Raw genomic sequence first — 6,106 nt, forward strand, 5'->3', positions numbered from 1 at the left:
TCAGGGGCTCACAGTCAAGATGGAGACAACGCCAGGTAGCCCTTCCCATCTCTGCCTGGATAACAGAAAGACAGACAGAAAAGCTTCCCAGGCATCCTCTGTACTTCCCTGCACAGTGCTCAGCACACTGGTCTAAATCCAGTGTCCGTCTTTCCTCATGACGACAAGCTCCAGGAGGGCGAAGACCATTTCCTCCGTGGTCATTACTCTATTCCCAGTGCCTCTGGGGAGGTACTCAGTAACTGTTGATCAGACTGCTGCTATTGAAAGAATATATGAGCCAGGTGGTATTTGTAGTGAACAGTGGTTGTCCTATTCTGTATCCCAGTGCTATGGTTTGAATGTTCATCCCCTCCAAAACTCATGTTAAAATTTCATTGCCATTGTAGCAGTGCTAAGAGGTGGGACCCTTAAAAAAGGTGATTAGGCCATGAGGGCTGTCTCTTCATAGACAAGGTTGGTGCCATTATAAAAGAGCAAGCCCCCTCTTGCTCATTCTTGCCCTTCCATCTTTCTCCATTGGTACCACAGCAAGAAAGTTCTTGCAAGATACCAACCCCTTGATCTTGAACTTCTCACATTCCAGAACTGTGAGCCGATACATTTCTGTATTATAAATTATCAAGTATGTGGTATTCTGTCATGGCAGCATAAAAATGAGTAAGACACTCCCAGGCTTGGTGACTCACGCCTGTAATCCCAGCACTTTGGGAGACCGAGGCAGGCAGATCACAAGGTCAGGAGATCAAGACCATCCTGGCTAACAAGGTGAAACACCATCTCTACTAAAAATACAAAAAATAAATCACCCAGCATGGTGGCGGGCACCTGTAGTCCCAGCTACTCGGGAGGCTGAGGCAGGAGAATGTCATGAACCTGGGAGGCAGAGCTGGCAGTGAGCCGAAATCACACCACTGCACTTCAGCCTGGGCGACAGAGCAAGACTCCATCTCAAAAAAAAAAAAAAAAAATGAGGAAGATACTCTATCACTTTGTAGGAACCTCATTGCCTTTCCTATCAATTTCTCCTTTTAAGTTAGTCAGAACACATTTATCTTGCTTGCTACAAAAAAGAAAATAATATATATCGAATATGCTCTTTTTGTCTTTAGAAAGTTTAATTGAGGTGAAGTTCTTGTGACATACCATTTCCCACTTAAAGGTGTACAATTCAGTGTCATTTAGCACAGTTTCAGTGCTGTGAACCACAACTCTGTGGTTCCAGATCACAGTCTATCAAGTTCCAAAACATTTTTTTAACCTGAAGAGAAAATCCTGTACTCATTAAGAAGTCACTCTCCATTCCGTCCTTCCCTGGCCCCTGGCAACCACTAGTCTTCTCTCTATGGATTTATTCTGGCTATTTCATATAATTGGAATCATATGATATGTGATCTTTTGCATTTGGTTTGTTTCACTTAACATAATGTGTGTATGTTTATCCTACTCACATCCTAGCATATATTAGCACTTCTTTCCTTTCCATGGCTGAATAATAGTCCATTGTGTGGATATATCACATTTTGTATATTCATTCACCCACTGGTGGATGTTTGGGTTGTTACCACTTTTTGGGCTATTGTGAATAGCTGTGAAATGCTCTTGAAAAAAAAAGAGTGAGTTTGGCAAGTAAGGAAAATGGAAAGGATATTTGAAGGAAAGGGAGCAACTTATTCCAGGGCAGAGAAAGTTTCCTACCTGGCCTTCCCTCTTTTCACTCTTCCAGGCTGCAGTCTCCACGCAGCAATTAACAGTGATCTCTCTAAAGCTGACATCAGGCCACGTGGCTTCCTTGTTAATTACCCTCAAACCCACCTTACATTTCCTCTTCCTTACTACACCATAGCACGTAGCACTGCTCCCCTTTCTGTTCTTATAACATCACCAAGCTCAGCTCTACCTCAAGACTGTGACACTTGTAGGACACTAACACAGAACTTCTCACGGCCAACTTCCTCTCATCACGCAAATACCTCCCCCATGGAGAGGACGTCCCTAGCATCTTAGGGATGTTATCCCTATTCACACACGCCACCCCTGGTCACTCAACTATCTCATTATCAGAAATTATCATTCTTTTTTTTTTTTTTTTGAGACGGAGTTTCACTCTGTTGCCCAGCCTGGAGTGCAGTGGTGTGATCTCAGCTCACTGTAACTTTTGCCTCCCGGGTTCAAGCAATTCTTTGCCTCAGCCTCCTGAGTAGCTGGGACTACAGGCGCACGATACCACGCCTGGCTGATTTTTGTATTATTGGTAGAGACGGAGTTCGCCATGTTGACCAGGCTAGTCTTGAACTCCTGACCTCAAGTGATCAGTCTGCCTTGGCCTCCCAAAGTGCTGGGATTACAGGTGTGCACCATCACACCCAGCCAGAAATTATAATTCTTATTCATTGGTGGTATGTGAATTTTGTTGGTTTGGTTTGGTTTTTGGTTCCTCTCTGTTCTGCCCTATTTTTTTTTTCACCAGAACAGATGTTCCAAGAATAAGTAATTGCTTAAGGAGTGGATGGCTGGATATGACCCATTAGTGAACTGGCAAGGAATATATTGTGTCTGGTGCAGAGAAATAGAGCTTCGGGTGGTGCAGCATGTGGTAGAAATATTGACTGTGCCCAGATTATTCAAGATGTCCTCTTTATACCAGGCACACTCTAATTTAGCTTTAGAAATTCCCTGGTGTGATGATTTCACAGTACCAAAGGGAACTGAAGCCTTGTCTATTATTTCTGTTTCAGAGTCAGCATAGAAACCCTGGAAGAGAGTTGCTCCTGAGAAGCAGCTTTGCAAGGGGTGGGCAGCATGGTGGCTGGGAGGGGTCAGAAGATCTATGTTCTCTTTTACTGCTGTGTGGCTTTGGGCAAATCATCTAACCTCTCTGAAATTCGGGTTTCTCGTTAGCACAAATGAATAGTATATGAGGAGAAGAGTTTTCCATGGTCTATTACAAAATGTGAGATAGGTTCATGCATACTTACTCTAGTTGCATGCTCAGAACACTCTGCCTTATGTTGTGCTGTGAGGTTGATAGGGATTATAGTTCTTATCTGACATGTGAGGGTCCAGGAGTGTGAGTCGCTTGCTTGAGGTCAATTGTCAACCACTGGAAGAGTCAAAGTGAGGTCTGCCTCCAAGTCCAGGACATTTTCCACTTGTGCTTCCCTGCCTACCTCACAGGGTGTTGTGCTAATTAATGACAAGTTATAAATACATACATTTTATTATTATTTTCTGTCCCATGCTTATTGTACCACTGGCCCTAGAAGTAAGATTGAGGTCCTCCTTGCTTCTCATTGCACCTACTGGAGGATTATCCCCTCTTCTCCCCTAAAACCTCCAGTTTTGAAGCTCATGACACCAGTCTGCACTATCTGCTGCCACTTCTGGGTGCAAATACTAACCCCTCATTTCTTGAAGACTTTAGCATCTCTCTCATTGTCAATCTCTCTAGTACAATTCCAGTCATTCTTGGTGAACTCCACATACACATGGATTTCCTCTCTCATACTCTGGCCCATCAGTTTCTTTATTTTTATTTTTGGATTTTTTTTTTTTTTCTTTTTGAGATGGGGTCTCGCTCTGTCTCCAAGGCTGGAGTGCAGTGGCAAAATCTCAGCTCACTGCAACCTCTTCCTCCCAAGTTCAAGCGATTCTCCTTCCTCAGCCTCCCAAGCAGTGGGGATTACAGGTGCATACCACCACATCCAACTAATTTTTGTATTTTTAGTAGAGACGGGGTTTTGCCATTTTGGCCAGGCTGCTCTCGAACTCCTGACCTCAAGTGTTCTGTCCACCTTAGCCTCCCAAAGTGCTGGGATTATTTTGAATATTTTTTAAAAACTGTTTCATTGAGTTACAATTTACACAAGATAACATTCACTTGTTTCAAGTATACAATTTAATGGTTTTTAGTTTTACAGTTATGCAAGCATTGTTGCAGTCCAATTTTAGAAAATGTATATCACCCCCAAAAAGATCCCTCTGCCATTTGCAGTCATTTTTCATTCCCATCCCTCAGCCCCAGGCTACTAACCACTAATCTATCAACAGTCTATAGACTTGCCTATTCTGGACATTTCATGTAAATGGAATCATACAATATGTGGCCTTTGTGTTTTTAACTTCTTTAACTTTTATCTTAGGTTCAGCGGTACATGTGCAGGTTTGTTATGTAGGTAAACTCATGTTATGTCATGGGGCTTTGTTGTACAGATTATTTTGTGTCCAGATACTAAGCCTAGTAACCAATAGTTATTTTTTCTGCTCCTCTCCCTCCTCCCACCCTCCACCTTCAAGTGGCCACAGTGTCTGTTGTTCCCCTCATTGGGTCCATGGCTTCTCATCATCTAGCTCCCACTTGTAAGTGAGAACATGTGTTATTTGGTGTTCTGTTTCCGCATTCATTTGCTAAGAATAATGGCCTCCAGGTCCATTCTTGCAAAAGACATGATCTCATTCTTGCAAAAGACATGATCTCATTCTCTTCTATGGCTGCATAGTATTCCATGGTGTATATGCACCACATTTTCTTTATCCAATCTTGTCATTGATTTCATGTGGCGTAATGTTTTCAAGGCTGCAACATGAATCACTACTTCGTTCCTTTTTATGGTAGAATAATATTCTCCTGTGTAAATATATCACATTTATTTATCCATTCACCAACTGATGGACATTTTGGCTGTTTCCACCCTTTGGTTATTATGAAACATGCTGCTCTGAAATTCACATACATGACTTTGTGGAGGCAGGTACTTTAATTTCTTTGGAGTAGACACCTAGGAATGAAATTGCTGGGTCATATGGTCAATTTGTGCCTAGCTTTTTAAGAAAATGCCAAACTGGCTTTCAGAGTGGGTCTACTATTATGTATTCTCAGCCACGGGGTGTGATTATTCCAGTTTCTCCACATCCTCTCCAATGCTTCATAATGTCTGTCTTTTCTATTCTAGCCAACTCTGAGTGGATGTGAAGTAGTATATTATTGTGGTTTTTCTTTTTTTTTTTTTTTTTTTTTGAGACGGAGTCTCGCTGTGTCGCCCGGACTGGAGTGCAGTGGCGCGATCTCGGCTCACTGCAAGCTCCGCCTCCCGGGTTCACGCCATTCTCCCGCCTCAGCCTCCGAGTAGCTGGGACTACAGGCGCCCGCCACCACGCCCGGCTAGCTTTTTGTATTTTTAGTAGAGACGGGGTTTCACCATGTTAGCCAGGATGGTCTTGATCTCCTGACCTCGTGATCCACCCGCCTCAGCCTCCCAAAGTGCTGGGATTACAGGCTTGAGCCACCGCGCCCGGCCATTATTGTGGTTTTGATTTGTATTTCCTTGATGGCTAATGATGTTGATTATCTCTTCATGTGCATTTTTCCTGGCCACTCGCTTTCTCTGCTTCTTTCCTGCTTATAATTTTGTCTCTTAACCCTAAATTAGGCATTTGCTCTCACAGTCAAGCCCTGGACCTTGTCATTCCCATAACTGCACCTCCCCCATGCTATCAATATTGAACATTCCACTTTTAACCATCACCATCTTTCCAGCTCATTCTTTCTTCCAATGATTTTTCAATGACTGGGATCAAATTCCACTGGTCCTGACACCTTTTCACTTATCCTCAATCATATATTCCTTTGTGTTCTTATTCGGCTTAGATTCCATGCTGTGTCAATAAAATCATTCCCTTCTATCTCTCTCCATTCATTGTACTTTCTGGGTTAAATTCTAATTCTGGTTGAATCGAATACTCTCTCTGTTATTCAGCTTCACCCACATGCTAAACATGCCTTGTGAAAAAAACACACAGCCGGGCCTTTCTTTGAATTCATAACCACAAGCCTCCTGGTGTGTTTGGTGGTGCCTCGCAATCATGTTACCATGTCCTATTAATTCACTCTCCCATTCCCCGGGTGATTATTTCATACTTATCCTCTCTCGTCAAAGCTTCAGTACCTCCTTGCCCAGTCTCATTCTTAGATGATGTCCTTCCTTTCTATTTTACTGAGAAAATAGAAACAATTATGAAGATACAGCTAGCTATTGCCACCTCATATATCCCACCTACGGGCATCTGTTCCTACTCTGCCTTCCTTCCTGTTTCTATAGAAGGAAAA

Source organism: Colobus angolensis, unplaced genomic scaffold, assembly GCF_000951035.1.
Source record: "Colobus angolensis palliatus isolate OR3802 unplaced genomic scaffold, Cang.pa_1.0 Scaffold17, whole genome shotgun sequence".
Taxonomy (NCBI): Eukaryota; Metazoa; Chordata; class Mammalia; order Primates; family Cercopithecidae; genus Colobus; species Colobus angolensis.